This window comes from Neodiprion lecontei, chromosome 2 (assembly GCF_021901455.1).
Source record: "Neodiprion lecontei isolate iyNeoLeco1 chromosome 2, iyNeoLeco1.1, whole genome shotgun sequence".
NCBI classification, from domain to species: Eukaryota; Metazoa; Arthropoda; class Insecta; order Hymenoptera; family Diprionidae; genus Neodiprion; species Neodiprion lecontei.
In genome coordinates, this window is record NC_060261.1 from 9459310 (window position 1) to 9478089 (window position 18780).

The window sequence follows — 18780 nt, forward strand, 5'->3', positions numbered from 1 at the left end:
CAGCGGATCAACTATTGGTGTAACCATTTTCTTAGTATTTCGGAGAGTTTGAGCAGAGTTCTAAAACTTCGGCTGCATCAACGATAAGCCTGAGTTCATCTAAGCTGAAGCTTTTTATCGTAATAAAATTCTTACAAGTGTTCATAATCTCTCCGTGGGTGGTCAGAGGCAGCAGTTAGTTGTGATCAATGAGTCCAGTGTCAAGCACCAAGGGACTCCTATCGGCAAAGCTTCTTGTGATGAGCTATACCCTATGGTGTTCCACAAGCACACAGAGTCATGGCTGAGGATAGTGAATATAATGAGTACATAAAGCACACGTGATTCGCGAATTGCGTTCACACTTCGAATTACCTTTACCGTATCTTTGGCAGGAGTTTTCGACAATTGTGCTGACGCTGGTGGCCAAGCTGCTTGTTACTTCCTGCACCATTCGCGATCTAATTAACCGCGTTGACGGACAAACCGACCAATGAACGACGAGTGTGGTTAATTTATAATTCTCTGTTAGTTCGGTAGTTGGTGAGGAGGTGAAGGCGTGTAAGAACGAGTGTTCGCGACCGGGTTAAGCGTGCTCGCGGTGACTCGGTTTCCTCTAATCATCAGCGCACGGGTTCTCGACGGTGGAATCTTTATTGCTGACTGCTCGTTAGACCCGGTGCCGTTTTGATCTTGGTTGTAAAAGCTGGCTTATTAATAGTAAACACGTAGTCACGTCGCTTGAACTACAGAAATATGCATTCACTGATGTTACGCTACCGCTGTCGCTGGAGCAGCATGCACCGCGATCTTTTCTCGACAGTCTCTCCTCCGGCTTATAACGCATCTGCACGGTACTTTATACTCTCTATTTTTCAACCCCCGTGCAATATCTCTTTCCTCGACTCGGAATCGCCAGCTCAACTACACGTTTGAAAACATGCCGGTGCAGGATAATGAAAACTTCAAATTCGAGACCGTGCAGAAGTTCTTGTTCAATCCACTTCCGAATAATGGAATCGTCGAACAAAAGGAACGCGATGATGCACAGCTTTTTGTTACTGCTTCATTTGAAACTACTTTACCAGATCAATCTTCATAACGATGGTAGTTGATGAATTACGAAGTATTATAATCGATCTGCCACAACGTGAACAAAAAAAAAAAAAAAGAAACGAGTGAAATTGGACGGTCGTTCAAAAATACTGAAATATTTGCAGACCCTTTGCCAGAAGTACAATTACCGAGGTAAGTGAAAACGGTGCTTTTTCTTTACCTTCACTTTTGCTATAAGCCGAACGGCAAATACAGCATCCTGAAAGTGTACAGGGATTGGAGTAGATTTGAGTATCGACTGGTTGGTGTCCCATGCAGACTCCATCATTGATATACGAGCGGAATCACGGTCTCTTCGGAAAGGACTCGAACATGGTCGAGGTAACGTTGGTAGTGGTGACAAGGTAGCTGCGTACACGCGTATTATATCCAAAGGTCTTTATAGACGGGCTAATTGAAAGCGGGCGTTGACGTAGTTGGGCAAGTTTAATAATAACCATCGGGGCAGGGTTGATGGGTGCCCGGAGGGACCGGGGAAGCGGTGTCCGCGGAAGATAACAGGAAAGGCTTCGCGGGTAATGGGCGAGGTGAGGCGGGGTCGGGTTATAACTAGCGAGGCGAAACGGGTAGTGTGGCGAACATACGCTTCATTAACGGATCATCTCTTGTTAATATCTACTTTATCCTCCGGCTGACCGTATCAGCGGTGGCCAGGCGCCGGCGGCAGCGTCCCGACACCCCCTCCACCCGCTCTCGGCAATCTCTGCTATCTGCGCTCCGTGTTGCGTGCAGTCCAGGTACCCGCGAATCCGCGAATCCGCTTCGCGTTATCCACGCAACGGATCCTCTGTCCTTGAGGATCAGGTCCGGGACATCTCGTAAGGTATTTTTACGCCTTATCAACGTTACTATTAATTTGACGAGGGAAGCTGCGGCGCCCTGCATCGCCCCTCCACCGCCTACCGGGGTGGTTAGACAAACGATACCCTTGTGGGGTGTTCCGAAGGATACCTACCAACCAGCCCAGCCGCTGGTCCACCGGCCCCTTATACAGCGCTATGTATAATGGTACGTAGGTACTCGAGTAATATTAGTGTTCCGCAGTTTGCTGTGGGACCCGTTTATGGTAGGTGTATTAGTATATAGCTATACACCCTGCATCCCCTTATCTCTGTGTGCGTATATCCGTGTCATTATACGCCCGGTTTACACAGTCATGCGGCGATGCCAACCTGAGAGTGTATCGCACCGAGGCAATCCTCCGTAACTACTTCGCCACGTATCTATAGCTACATCAGTTTTCCATCTTGCTCACCTTGTTCAACTTCTTTTTACACTACGCCTTCGCCTAGGATATGGTATTATCGGTTATGTCCGTAATTCGCCGAGTCACAGGGGACGTGGATTTTTACCTTGTAGAGTTGTGCCAATCGCCATTTTCGTTCTCTCCAACCAATCGATTTCGTTAAGGAGACTTGAAGTTAAACTTTTTTCTTCTCTTATCCACCACTGTTCGTCACGGCATCAATTTCTTTATGGAATTTTCATTACCAGATAGTATTAAAAAGGTCTCAATTATCAATTCGATATAAATTCGTTCGAAAAAATTAAACAATTTTCCAAATACTAGAATTGAGAAAAAACAAATCGAGTCCTCATAATGGATTATAGCTTAGATTGATTCATTAATTTTTTGTATACCGTGATATTGACTCGTCATTGCGAGTTGGATTTGCGACTGTAGCTTCACATCTCTCAAACAGTAGACAATAGTTTCAAATACCTGCACGTAGGCGTACCAGATTTGCCCTACAGAATATTAGAACTAACAGATGCATGCTATTTTCTCGAAAATCACGCAAATTTTCTTTCGCTCGTGCTTTTTTTAAAAATTTTTCCCAGTTACCGTAATAGTGGGGGAAACGACTTTGTCGAGAAGATGGATGGTGGTATGAAATTCTCTTGTTGAACAAGCATACGGTATGTTTATATATATCATATGTATTATTATAGCGATGTTAGACGCATGCAAAAAAAAGGAAAATAAAATAGAAGAACAGAGAATTTGGTGCCGACAAAGTATCCAGCTTATACAGATACACGATACGGCGTATCCATTATATCCATAGAGGTAGCAGCTTTCATCCGCACGTATAAAGTACATAAAAGTTTGTGTATTTTATACAAGTTTATCGACGTACGTCGTACATTTTGTACTTACAGATCTGGAACTTTTTACTAACATTGAAGACCTGACGTATAACCTACACTTTGTCGAAATAAAATTTTCCGAAGATGAAAATCTTGCAAATTGAGGAAATTGAGGGGGTTGATAAAAGTTAATGGAAACAAAGAAATGAAATAATAATCGTAAGCGAAAATTGATCAAAATCAAAATCTTTCGAAATCCAAGCACAAATTAGTTACTCTCTAAATTTAAGTCAGTGAAAATTTGCTGATTCACAGTTGTAAGTATACCACTGGAAAAAATCAGTGCGTATACACTAATGATTCCAGTGACTTTTCACTGATACTTCACTGATTTTCAGTGTACACACTGATTTTTTCTAGCAGTATACTTGTAACTGATTCATATTTAGAGAGTAGTTTTCGATCAGTAGTCGCTTGAAATTGCTATACATTACGTGAAATAGCTTAAAACCGTGAAAAATTATTGCAAATCGCGTGAAATCATCGAAATCCTACAATCGTTTGCCACCTAATCCGTAAGTGAATACCCCCTCGATATTTTCACCTTCGATCCAAACGTGATCATTTCTATATCCCGAAAATTTTAATTTTCAAATTCTTCGTATCAGATCTAAACCTGTTCGAAAATCGGATATTGCGACCCTGGTTCGTTATCGCGGCGATTCTGGTGCCTGACACTGACCGCCTAAAATCATAAAAACCGAAAGCACATCAACTCTGAATAAAATTTCTCATCTACAAAATAATCGGGCACTGAGAGACATTTTTATTCCCGGTTACCGCTCAGTCCTTAACTATTTTCAGTTTTTACCACAATCGAAAAATATAGTTCTAGGTAAAAAATGAAAATTAGTTTTCTAGCTGTTACCGGAAAGTCTAGTATCCGTTATTATTCCTTCTCATTACGATCGCTGTTACTCGTTTTTCTTGCAACTGTTGCGAAAATTTAATGCTTGTGCAACAATAAATTTATGTCAAAGCCTTATTTAACTAAAAAAGTAGAGTAAACCTCAGAAACCGATTTTTCGTTGCAATGACCAAAAAATGATCGACGACAGCGCAAAATGGTTAGGCGTACCTCGTTTTTCGTAATTAGAACAATATTCAAACAGTTTTTTTAACGAAACCTGTTTTACTGAATTTATCTAGTTACTGTAACAAATGAAATTTTTCTCAGTGTGTAAAGAAAAAATTTGGCGGAAAACTCTTCGCCCCGGAGTCGGATTATAAAAGGTAGATACGCGTATAAACCGTGGAGAACGGACAAGGGGGATGGACGACACATCGCACGTGAAGTTTCAGCCCCTCTTTCAGCTCCCAGTCGAGGCCACCCCTCCCGACGACTGTGTGTGGCACGGTGGTCAGCTGCTGTCAGCCGTCCGTCGACGTGCCCGATGCCGCCGCCATCCACCACCTTTCCTGGGCTCAGGGGTGGCTACACGCTTTTCTACTTAGCGGCGATCCCCGCCGGCCGGGGGCCGCGAGAGGTGGGATAAGGGGGGACGGGGGCCACCCTAATTGCGAGCGAGAGACCGGACAAAGCGCGACTCGTGTATATATGCCCGGAGGTTTAGACACGCGTGTATTGGCCGCACGAAACTCGGCTTTCCGTGTTGCTTTCGCGGGTGCGTCCGTGTCCGTGTGTGTATGTGCGGGTATAACGCGTACGCTGTAAGGTACACGGGGACGAAGACCTGCCCTCTGGGTGGACACGATGTACTACAAAGTTTGGTGGACTGAATAAATTCGTGGGAGAACCCTCGCACGACTTAGAAAACCTCCGTCGGAAGGTCTCTGATGCTGCCTCGGGTATTATTTAGCTGCCGCGGAAAAGCGAACAGGCCAATTCGAACCCCACTCGCCGTGTAAGTTGAGGAAATGAGAGTAAAAAAAAAAAAAAAATCGCGAAATAAAATCAACGCCTCTCATTTACACAACTCTCTCTGAAAGTTTAGTGCACGCTGGATGAAAAAATTTTAACGACGAATTACAGCAGATATTAACACATCCGTTTCTTTTTTTTTTTTAATTTCTCTTACTGTGGTTTTCTCCGATACAACATATTTATTCAAAACGATTCATCTTTGATTTTGTAATGACTCATGATTGTGGGTGGGATCACCTACCGATACGCGACTGTTCGAATGACTCGTATGTTTTTTTTTTTTGTTTTCTTTATGTAACAAAATAGTTTCTTTCTCATTTCATTGTGTACTAATTAATTTTTGTTGACAGTAAGTTTTGAAAAAAGTGAAAAATTTCATTTAATAAAATCCAAATTCAAATTATTAAAATTACTCCGTTGTTTGATTATTCAGCTGTAGTGGAGAAAAATATTCTGTCCATACCGACCACAAATATGATACTTTCGATAAATTTATCAGAATTAAAATTGCACCTCATGAAAATTATAAATATGTAGAATAAAGAAATGCTCACAAGTATTTGGAATTTGAAACTTCTGAATACTGAAATAACGGGGAATGAGATGTCGAAAATTTTTCTCTCATACAAATCACAAAGTCGAATAACCGTCCCACCGAAAGATTATTTCATTTCAACATTCGTTCCAGCAAGATTCTATTTTCAGATAGCTTTTAATTTGAATGGAGAATTTATTATAGATAAAAATAACGTAGAAGTTTGATATTTTCGGTATGAAAAGGGTTACGCGAGCAAACAGTTTTAATACAAAGCTTACACTTAGCTAAATCGGTAAATAAAATTATTTGATCTCTGCAGGCGTTATATTTTTTCAGAGTATAAAGCGTGAGTATTTCAATGCGAAAAAATACTTTTTCCCGTGTATTAGTGTTTCACAATCGAAAACATTTTCGAGGAAAACAGAAAGACGGAGGGGTGAACACGGGGGAGAAGGGAAAAACAGAAGGTTAAGAAAAACGTATTTAATCTACCATTGGCTGCAAGCACGACGGCTTAATATTATTGCACAAGTTTCATTCTGCATTCGTGAGCAGCAGCCACGTCTGATAAGCTAGCTAGCTACAATGTATACGCGTTATCCGAGACTTTGAATAAAATAAATATTAAACGGAAGATTTGTGCAGTTGGAGAAGAGCGTTGCTTATCTCAGTCCGTCGCTGGGCGAACGGATTAAGACTGGGAGCAAATTAAAAGATGCGATTTATACCCATGGCTGGGCGATATGATACGAGCTGGTTATAAACCAGATAACCGTGCAACCATCCTGCAGCGATTGAAACGTACGAGGCAGTCTATAAATTTCTCTTCATCAATGGAAAATTCAATTATTTTAGACTAATATGATTAATTTAATTTAATTAACTAATTCATTAATCTATCTACTCTTTCAACACTTGAGAGCAAAGGGGAAAAAAAAATCTAGATCGATCGATGCATGAAAATCCGGAACTATTTCAAGATACTTTTCTTCTCGCAAAATTGCGGCCAAGTAATAACAAAAACCGTCTAAACACATTCTAGAGAATCTCACGCTTAAAATCTCGATGTTTGTTTTTTCGAAAACTATTGATCTACTTATTGATAAAATATAGTTCATGATATTTCGTAAAGGGTACAATGTACCGTTCAGTATTGTCTATGAATCCTTAACGTGATTGGAAATCATGAACGACCTAAAAAAGATTAACGAAAAATTATCCAAAAAATTTCTACAAAGCTGATATATGAAATTTTTGGTTCACTTCAAGGGTGGCCAAAAGCTCGAGTCGGAGGGAGACGAGAACAGGAGTAGGGAGGATATCGCGAACGCGATGTTATACGGTATTATATGCATCGCGTATGAACAACGATAGCATAATGCAGGACCCTGTGAGAAGGTTGCCAGGACAACGTGTAGGTACTACTGGGTACAATTCGGTGTAGTGTATATAATTTGTGTGTGTCTGTGTGTGTCTTCTTCGTGGGCGTTGGCGTGTCGAGATGGAGATGGAGATGGAGATGGACCAGCATCGTCGCTGAGCCCGTGCCGTCTCAGCTCGCACATGTAGCGACAAATACTAATGCCAACGCACAACGTAACGTAGCCGAAGAGAAAAACAGACTGCATCGAGGAAGACGGTTAAAGGGGGGAAAGGGGGTGAAGGGAACGGGGGGGGGGGAGGATGGAGGGGAGAACAACTCCTGGGGGATGATGGTGGAGAGGCGGAGTTCGAGGTGCGGCTTTCCTGGTCCCGCCCACGAGAGCTTGAAAGCTGCTCGAGGAGGTGGTCTGCGCCTATGGATCTTCCGCGAGCTTGCGGGCACTGTGGCGCACCCTGACCGACCCGCCAAGAAACACCGGCATTCATCGACTCGACATCAAATATCCTGCACGCACTCGGAGATCCTTTATACAGATTACGTATTTAACGTGCGGTTTTCATAATCGGTATTTTCTAAATATATTGTTCGCTTCGACGCTTTTCCGGACGGATCTGAGAATTTTTAAATATAATTAAGAAAGGCATTCTGAACGATGAGTTTTCAATGAATTTGTGCGTTGAAAAATTTCATAGAATATTTGTCTACCTACGGATATTTTTTTTTTTTTTTTATTCTTCTTCTTTTTGTAACGCGTGAATATTGTGCGAGATGTTTATTTAATGAAGAAAAAACCAAGAACGAATGCTTTTTGGGGAAAATTTATTTGACGCTGATTCTGATATCGAAAATTTGACAGGTTATTGAACGTCAAACAGGTAAGGAATTAAAGCTACTTGTTTCAACGTATTATAGAATCAAATTCAAGTTTCATAAATTTTTGTTATAATATAAGTGATATTCCGATGCTAAAGGTAAAAGCTGGAGCATATTGAACTGAAACGAAAACAAAAAATCTTCAAAAATGAACAGTTTCATCTAAAAAAAAAGTTTTGGAAAATCGTTTTTTGATTTTACATCAATTTCAATCGGTTGGAAGAATTTACTTCGATGAAACTGTACAGAGTACCTTGATCCTAAAATCGGGTTTTCGATAATAGTTCTGAGAGTTCGTCATGGGAGCGATGAGCGTGTCGCAGCAGTTTCTAGGGAATGCTTCTGTGGAACCTTTGCTCGTAGTACAAACAGGACAGAAGAATCTACTATTGAAAGGTTTTGTACAATAGCGCTGATGGCATATAGACAGGGTAGGTACTATACGCGGATCGTGGTTTGCGGTGCCGGAGAAATGCGAATCGAGTGTAGAGGAGGGCAATAAAGCGGTTTGAAAAATCGACAACCTTTTAGCAAAGCGTTCGAGAGCATTTCAGCAGCAACGAGGCTGCGGATAGAATGAAGATCGATAAAACAGGGCGGGAAAAAGAACGAAGAAACGATTTGCTACAGGGGTAGAGCTCTCACTTCCATGACGGGGCGGGCATCGGGGTGGCGACGGGGACGCGTTGCAGGGGATCCGGCACTTCATTCAATTTAAATTAAACTCGTATTAACGGTGTGAAATCAGTGAATTCATTAGGAGGGCTTTTATTAATACAAAATGATTAATTAAACAAAACCGTGACAGGAGGTGCTGCAGGAAGAAGGCGGGGGGAGGGTGAAGGGGTGAAACGAGTAACGGAGAAAGCGAACCGAGTGAAAGGATTGTCACCGAGAAGCAGATGTCGCTGGCATCAACAAAATTATTAAACGAGTCAACAGTCTCATTTTCATCCCTCCACCCCTGCAGTCGGTCCTTTCTTTCGGTCTGTGTAATCTGTGTCGCATGTTGCATCACGAGATACGAACATTCGTTTCTCGAACACGCCGTTCGTCGCATATATTCACGAAAAATAAAAAGAATACCGTCAAACCTTGATTATCGAGTAATGAAAAATCAATCCATTACATTCGACTGATTTTTACACTCGAGTGGAATCAATTAATGCAAACGTACCACCGTCTACGCTCTGGCCAATAAAGTTAAAATTGCATTCTGCTGCCAGGAGACAAATAGATTCTATTTTATTCATACGGAAATGTGCGCAAGAGTATATGTGTATATACCTAGGCGGTCCATCCGTCAATCGCTGGAGAAAATCTGCACACGTATTTCAGCTGTCAGTTATAAAACTCGGTAATATTTATAGACGACAAAACGTCCGGAAAGTAAGATGCATATTGTATTGTAGTGAACGCACAGTTCGGAATGGTGATAGAATTTAACTCTGATGACGTTGGATCTCATTTGTGAACCTGAGAACGCGCGACGAAAGGAAAAGAGAGAAAAAAAAATGGTCGAAATCACCCGCTTTGAACGAGCCACGTCGGCAAAATGAAAATCTGTCCAAAGTTCTTCGGGACGGTCTCTCAAGTCGACAGTTGGCCAGGTGCGAAGATTAATCCTGGTTATACAACCGCTTGGAGAGCTGTTTTACTGGTCCCTGTTTACTTAGGATCACAAACGCTCCTTGTAACTGGAGCGGCACTTACTTTTGTTCCATAGAACTCTGCCGCGCTCGTTTACCAGCTCAGGGACCACTAAACTGTAAACCCAACCGAAAGCGGTCCGATATGGAAGCCGAAAGAGAGCTATGCCATCTTCTTGGTCTCTTTGCTGTACATAAATTTATCCACAGATGCATGGAAAGATACTTGAAACCGATCATAAGAGCCCGAAAAATTTCCCTACCAGACAAATTACTCGGTGCCTCGATTACCTTTTATCGTATTTCTGTCTCGACCGTTTTTTGCCCCATCCGTTTTTACACACCTTCCACGGTGCGACGAGACCGAGAGCTTTGTCTCTGCAGAATGTGGGGGCACAGCTCACGGTATTGTACGTATTACGAGGAGGATGGCTACACTTTCACGTCGCTAGATTTGAGGAAACTTTTTCAATGAAGATTATTCCAAAGTCCGTTATAACTACGGTACGCTCCCTGGAGGGCGTGCCAACTTTTTTCATTCTCCTAACTTTCACCCACGTACTTACACCGTATACATCCTTCTACTCACCTAGACGGTGCGCCTACCGAGTCGTTTTAAGTACGCGCGCAAGGACTGGGAATAAGTATGCGCGAAGGACCAGACGAGATGAATTTGCAGCCCCAGGGTCTGGAAGTCTGACGTGCTGGTTGTGGGAAATTGCACAGGATTCCTGATGTCGAACTTTATCGAATCCATGCGTTTATAACCGCAGCTACGCGGCCATATAGGAGAAAAAGAACACAGGTAGGTATCACTGCGTAACAGTTAATCATGGGAGATGCGTGCCAGTATTGGAAGCACGCGAGAGAACTCGACTGTTGAAAAATACGGAGTCACCGCCAATCTGACATCCACTCAGCATCATTTGACGTTCATTCATCTAGCGCTCTGCTCCCGCATCAAAGGTCGGACAAGGAGCATAATGCGAACGGCAACGGGAACCAACGAGGCATGACGATGCACGCGTCTGTAATTCAGCGCTTCAGTGGCTGTCGACGGTGATGGTAACAACACAATTTCAACATTCAAGGTTGAAGGAACGACCACAACATCCAGCGTATGCCTGGAGTTAGAATAAACTGTGATTTGTGACACGCGTTCGGTTGCACCTCGGCTGGATTTGGAATTCATGAGACAATCGAGGGTAACGAGTATTGTACGAAAATTGTTGTATAATCACGTTTGTGATTCTAAATTAATACAGGGCTTTGGGAATGACAACAACTATGGCAACAATGCATTTTTCTATCAATTACTGTAATTGTACTCACGTCTGGTACGCCTTAAACGTCTCGTTATCCTTCCGAAATTTTCTCTTCTGTGCTGTACTCCGAATTCAATTTACTTGGGAGACCGGAGTCACGTCAAAAGTACTCAGCGATGGCTTAGGAGCTTTCAAAAGTCCCACCTCTTCCGACATGAAAGACCTTCTCAGGTTCAATTCGAGACGGTACCAGTTGGCCAGTTTGACAACCGCTAACCTAAAAAATAAACTGATTCAATTCCTTCGGTAAATCAAGTTTCTTGGGTAGGTGTGAAAAATTTGCGACTTCATAAGGTGATGGGAAAAATCGACGAAAAATGAAGAATCGTATCAACCTGGTTTGATTGACAATTGTGCAACGATGCCGCGGTTTGGAAAAATGACGGCAGGTACTTGATAACGTCAGCTCACTGAGATTCCCCATTATTTGTATATGATATTGATACTTATATACGACGGGGTATATAATGTATGCGTACGCATGTATGTTTGAACGCGTGTGGTTTTGTATTTGACGAATATACGAGGCTAGTCAGTGAACGAACATCAGAGGGTTCCTGACTGCCGCAGCATCGAACACTAATGCACAATATACCCACATACATGTACATATGTACCTATTTATATGCCTCGTGCATATACACTTTGTATATTGGCAATCAAACATCGCATTTAATTTCGGTACCGTACGGAAATGTCAAACATTTTGGTCAAACATTTGACAAACACTCGTCGCCTGCGCACCGCGCGCTGTCGAAACAACTCGCTGCTTCTGCAAACAAGCTTTATACGAACCAGACATACATAGAGACAGACAAACGGCCGAGTGATCGAGCGAGGCGAGCGAGAAACGAACCACTCGCTTCGAATCCGACTGCTGCGCGCACTCAGGAGCCTCTTCGGTTGCCTACTCACAGGCTGCATCCTCGCCGGATTATTATAATTACCCGTTTCATCAAAGCACTCCAATTCAAGTGGAGTCTCTCCTGAGCTTTCAACGTAAGTCGTTCGAATCGGAGTTTCAGTTATCGCTTAGAGCAATGGATTCAACATTGCTCAAACTCGAATCATGCAGTGTCAACCAGGTATAGATTCCATCAGGAGTCGACTCAATTCATTTCGAATCACTCGAGTTCACTTGCAATCGATACAGTGATTTAAATTGGCATCAGTCCACTCGAGATTAGTTGGCATTATTCAAAGTCTTTTGAATTCATCAATTCACTTGAGGTCATTCCAAAAGAAGTAAGCCCTTTGTGAAACTGTTTGTTTTGATAGGCAAAAAGTCAAAGTACAGTGATTTAAATTTGCATCAGTCCACTCGAGATTAGTTGGCATTACTCAAAGTCTTTTGAATTCACCAAGTCACTTGAAGTCATTCCAAAAGAAGTAAGCCCTTTGTGAAACTGTTTGTTTTGATAGGCAAAAAGTCGAAGTACAGATCGAGACCAAGAAGTCAGACAGGTGAGGATATCAGTTGAAAAATCACAACCAACGCACGTAGGCCAGAATGTGTCTCCACTCTTAGAACCTTTCGTCAAAATTTCGTGATTCGAGTGTATTGAAATTTCACGGTTCAACGAAGACACCGTTGACGAGCGAAGAAGGTCCCGCAGAATCGGGGCCAGGTGCAAAATGTATGCGTGTGCGCTAAAATGATGAGGGAACCGTGGTACCCAAGGTGGGTATTAGGTTGTCGAGGTGGCTGACTGCAGTCACTCACTCTGAGTGAAAGCGGACAGCTAGAATCGATCTGTTAACAACTTGTTTACATGCCATACATCCCCGACGTTCGCTTCTGCAGCTCCCTATTGTTAAATCGAAATTTAATCTCCACGGTACCCAACGTGTTATTTACTCTCGACAAGCGTTCGCCTTCCCGGTTTCTACTGTCAGAATTCGGAGGAAATACGGTTCGATTTTCTCCTCCAGTCGTCGTAGCACATCCAAAGTTGCACCACGGGATCCTGAAGGACCCTTGCAAGGCTCGGTAATCGCGATAAGCCCATGGAAGCTTGGCGCTAATTAAGGGATGATTAGACGCGTGCCCAATCTCTGTTCGACGCCACTGTCATAGGCGAAAGTAAGATAATTTGCACACACGTGACGATCCGCTGCATGTGTGGAGGCGCGTAGGCGACGGATCGAAGTTAGTGATAGTGCCGCGTCCTGACAGGATGGAATTATTATTGCAATCAGCTGCCAGAGCTTAACCATGCCGCAGCGAACTAGAAACAAACACCAATTAATAATCCACACGGGCAAGTGCGGATACTGTAAATGTGCGGATGATACCTAACCGTGCCGGAATTGAGTGTACGTACACATGTGTGGTTACACACATTCGAGTTTCCGTAGAGCGTTAATTAACGTGTCCGGGAAGAGGTGTTCGTAGATGTGGGACGCATAGGTGAATCACAACTCTACCCTACGCGAGAAACTTTTTTTCCATTACACGTAAGATCATCTAAAATGCAATTAAATAGCAAAGATTCGCAAGTGGATACAAATCATATCGCGTGGAAAGATGTGCCACTGAGGAAGGAAGGAGTCTCTTTGTAAACGATAATATTCTCGCACGTTTCACTTGAGGATACGAAGTGATAATAAAAATTGCAAAGTACTCCGTACTCAAGTATTGCAAAACTACGATCCGAGGCTTTAAACACATACGAGACCAGGTGTCCGATTTACCGTTTCGATTCGGTTCCACATAAGTTGTCAAATCCGTTTGGTCATAGCGTAATGTACTGAATTTTCGACAGGTTTCCACAGTTTCCCTTTTCCTCGAATTAAAGTTATGCGAAATTTCACTTGAACACTTCAGATCCATTACGTCCATACAAGACAGCGAAACAAAATGTGCAAGCCCATCGACGAACTTAATCACTTTTTTTAGAGAACTCATATCACCCACTATCGCTGCCATGTTATGAGAATAGTACCAAGCTAGCTACCGTGTGATTGTATGCCATACTTGGCGTAGTACATCGATCGACTGGACACCATGAAAAGCCCATTACGAGTGCGATTGCATAATTATTGCGTTCTCAGTGAAACAACCCACGCCTATATCAATGCCCTGCCCCACCCAAGCGACTGTCTATACAAGATGCACGAAGGCACGGAACGCGGAGATCAGGTACACCTGCTCTGATCCATCCTCCCGAGTGCGGAGTGATGAAAAAATGATCTCCCTGTTCTGCGTAAGCACTTTTACACGTGAATAATTCGGAGTCGTCGAGTGGTACGTTCCCGCTGCCGGTTCTCTCGTGCTCTGGAGTGAGGAGCAAGGCGCGAGAGAAGTCCTGTGGGTCGGAGGTCGAGGAGACGAACGAAACGGGGGCCGCTGATGAACAGGCATACGGCTCTTACGTTCGGATAGAGGTGACAGTGCAGGGTGGCGGCGGCTCTGCACCCCCTCGACGTCCCGCTCTCTTTCGGTTTCCTTCCTCGTCTACTAGGGCCGATTCTCCTCTCGCTCCGGATATGAAATATTCAGCGGCCCCCGAGGAGGCAGCACGAAGGCCTGGCCTGCCATGGCTGTCACAAGGCGCATTACACCGGTTCCCGCCTGCCAGCCATTTAGCTGATTTAGAGGACTCCGAGAAAAACATCCTACGCCACTTTTCCAGCCACTCCCGTGTTTCACGGGCTGTGACACGCGAATCGAATTTGTCAAAAGGTACCCGTTTCGCGCCTCTCCCATTCACCGCAATGAATCTGCAGCCAAAAATGTAACACCATCTGCCCGGCAAAGTGCTCAACGGTCACTCGATCTCGCCCGTTTTCCTTTCACCCAGCATCGGACCACCGCGCTTATTTAGGACTTGTTCAAAGGTGGATCCTGGAAAAATACTTGAGACGCAGATCCTCGCCAGGTCGGAAAGCACGGCCGCAGGCAGTCGGTGGTAAGGGGGGCAAATGACAAACGATCCTACGCGCTATTGCGCTAGATTAATACCGGGGAATTCCCATCCGGTGGGCACGGGCTCGATATAATCGAATAGAGCTTTTGTTGATATGCGTGTATAATCAAATAAGGCATCCCCCCGTCGCCCCAATCAGCATACATTTGTATGCACTTGCACTCATGGTGAAAACGAGTTCTAAATGATGGGTAATTTGAGTCTCCGTCGAGCCCGAGTCACCCCCGTTAAAATACGAGTCTCTATGCGTGTGCCAGCAAATACACCCCACTTTCACTCGCTGCAGGCTTACCCACCCCTGGCTCTAGACCCCATAACCGTGAGTGGCAAGGCCTAGATGTAAGTAACGCGGAGTTCCCTTCCTTCCTGGACCAACCCCACCCCCTTTCTGAGCCAGGGGTTATTTTCCCCGGCACAAATTCACCCAGAGTTTAGGTCTTGCGATGCGTAATACAGTATCGCTGTTTTACATAGTGTAGAATTAGGAATAGGTAACTCATATGCAAATCGATGCTGATATGCTTGTTACGCTTGGCGTGCACTGTGAATAAGTGTGTGACAAATTTATCAGCGACGTACGGACCGGCTCGACTGATTAGCAATCGGATAAACGAAACATCTGAATCCAACCACTCAGTCGACCGGATAGTCGGACGTACAAATAAGCTCTTGAACATAAATTCTGACAAATAAGAAAACGGACAAACGTGCAAACAGACTTTACGGCGGTGGCAAACATTCCCAGCCGCGTACTCTTATCAAATTAATCATTTTACGAGCCATCAAACCTCTGCTCATCTTCGCGCGTATCCGTATTCATCCCAACATGCTGCACGTACGATGTTTACACGCACCACAATTGTGTCATTAATCGAAAGACTGCGGAAGATCCGACACCACGTCTTATAATGATACTGATGAGAATTTTTTTTTCGAGCCACGTACTTCAATCTGACTGGTTCAAAAAGAATTGGTCATTGAAAATTTACTCAACTTTCCTCAATAATCAGATTACTTACAAGAAAGGTATCTCAGGCCCATCTCTCCAATTCGATTTCTTTTGCACTATGTTGTAGTAGACTAAAAACTGAGCGACACGTATTTCTTTTAACTGCCATTAAACGCTTGAAGGGGGATGAAACCACTCTATTGAAGGTAAAGCATGTCAAGGGACGATTTGGGAGTTGTTTTTTTTTTTTTTTTTTTTTGTATCGAAAAAATTACATTTTTCATTTCTCGTTGTGAGAAAACTTGTCCAGTTGGATTGGTTAAAAAATATTACGTTCTTGTGACTAATACTGCCAAGTCACCCCCAGACATGCTTTACATTGGATAGTAGTTTCACCCCCTCAAAGTGTCTGATGGCATATGAAAAAAAATACGTGTCGCTTAGTTTTTAATCTACTACAACATATTACAAAAGAAATCTAATCGGAAAGATCGATCTGGGAGATACCTTTCTTGTTAGAAAAAAAAAACACAATTTTTTCGTTCCTGCTATTACCGCACAAATAGAATTTTCCAGCTCTGGTGTTTCGCAATAATTCTCGTAATACGGTACAATATGTGGTTGCATGGAACGGATTGAAAAGCTCCGGGGGATGAAGGGGGGGGGGGGCAGACTGCGGGGCAGGGGACAGTTTGCGAGCGGTTTTACGAGGCCACCAATACGCTCAACACACCAGCACGTTGTAAAACAATTATACGGTGTCGCTGGGCGATCAATAAATCATCAATTCTATTGTCATTGCAGGCAATCCAGCGTGTCATGATTATTGTTGGCACTCGAATTCGGCCGGAGCTTGCAGGTTACGCCGGTACACACTGCACACACCTATCTACACGTACAACTCCGAATGTCGTATAACGCGCGTTTCGACCAATGAATTCTCCGACTTGTCCGAAGCGTTGATAAACTGCGTTTATTATCAGACACTGATTTTACACAGTTGGGATTAATGACTACACGGCGCTGTTTAATGCTCATCCACCGATACGTACGTTTTCAAATTCACGTGGCGTCGACGGAAACGTCAGTCACACACGTACAGCATCATTCATGGTTGGATGGTGATATCGCACCCTCGAATCTAGTCGCAACACTGATTCGTGGTGAAGAAATTGGCCGTGTTTTTTTTTTTTTGTTATTTTTGCATAAATCTTTCACCTTCCACACTCTGAATGGCTCGCACGTGCGGACACAACGAGCATGTTTTACGTTCCACGCCCCGTCGTCCGAAGACCAGGAACACAAAACAGGTGCTACATACTCGTGCGCCTGAGGGAGAGATTTGTAGTTTCATTAGGCAACGGCTGCTGCTTACGACGACGGGCCTGTTGTCTACAACCACTTACAACGCTACTTACCTGCCTCGTAAGTTGAGTAAGCATATAAGCAGCCCGAGATACCCAGGCTAAGACACCCTCTCTCTGTGGGGAAATTTTGGAAAGACCTAATCCACCGGGATCTTCTATGTGTTGAAGAAAAAGATCGATTCTCGAGTTTCATTATTCCTCGAGTGAATAATTTGCCAGGATATTATTACAAAAGATGAAATCACACCTTCTGATCCAGTAGTCGTCATAGATAAAAGACGTGTAAAAGCTTTCATACGTCACAAAATGAACAAAGCCAACGTCAGTATAAAAATAGTCCTGTCTCAGGCTTTAAATTTTAAACACGCATTGCTATTGAAGTAGTTTTTTTTTTTTTTTATAGCACCCAGTTCAGTATGTATCTATAGTACTATGCGATTTTTCGAAGCGGTAGAAATTTTTCACCGAGTTTTCAAATCTCAGCTGCGTCACTGTATTATAGTGAAAAATAAAACGGAAAACATTCGCGCGAGCGAGAATCCGCCCATCGCCATGACCATTGAAACTTTAGACATCTTCCTCCATTGCACAGGATATCAAACGCGAACGACTCTTCTTTCGGAGTATAAGGATCACCGCGTTTTGCAATTCGTCCCGTAGTACCATCCTGGGGAGTTTCGTTTAGCATATACGTCCGTATGCCGTAGATATATCACGCAGTCATTGCAATATTGGCAAAATATATAAGTTTGTACGGATATACCACGGAGCTTGAGCTGGATCGTTGGACTCGTACAAAAGGAGAAAATCCATCCGATGCCGGCACACAATGGTTCGAGAGCGCGAGACGGCTGGTGCAGCTGCAAGGATGATCCGCGGGCGTTAATCCTGACTCTCTTTCCGGATCGCAGCGCATGCACAAACGGATCTGGAAAGCAGATTTCTACGTTTTCGACGTCACGGACGTTCGATCGACGCTCTCGACGGTTCGCGAAGAAATTTCCCATTACCCAGAGTCAACCCACCCGACCGCCCCAGTCTGGCTCTATATCTTCATCGCATTTTCGAAAACGTGACGAATCCTCGACGCCGAGGATTTTACCCGTCGCTCACAATGCTTCCTGGCACCGCTACCTTACACGCCATGAAAATCTTTCCCCCAGTCGACACGTAAACAACAGACTACGACGCGATGGTGCTTGCTGTGCGGTGGGGAAATAAGGTTCAATGGCGAATTAACCATCACGACGTAATTATCACCCACGAGATACATACGTAAATATGTCCGCATGATTTTCACGAATGGAAGGAAAACGTGCCACTCTTCCAACTGTGAAATCGCCACCGTTACAGAAGCATGTACCGATCTTGTTTATTCACTCACTCCGGATAGCGTTATCAAACATGCCAAGAGTCATAGTGAAAAGTACCTATTTCGAACGCACATCAAGTCGTACCAAATCACTCCAAGTCACGTAGAGGAGTTTGGAGTGGCGGAAATTCGCTTGAAGTCTTTATAAGCGAGCAGTGCATGCAATTGAAACAGAACGATCAACCACTCGTATTCTAATAATGAGAATTGGACAATCGTTGGAGTTTAGCGGAAGGGTAAAGGGTAGTTTTCGGGTGGTGAAT

At 43.6% G+C, this 18780-nt stretch overlaps 1 long non-coding RNA gene across 1 annotated transcript in view; it reads right to left on the reverse strand.

Moving 5' to 3' along the window:
• Positions 1-18780, reverse strand: part of LOC124292878 — an 89488-nt gene that overhangs the window by 14841 nt on the left and 55867 nt on the right. The window contains exon 3 of the long non-coding RNA XR_006902827.1: positions 10908-11117. This is a non-coding gene — a long non-coding RNA (uncharacterized LOC124292878). The remainder of the gene's footprint in view (positions 1-10907; positions 11118-18780) is intronic.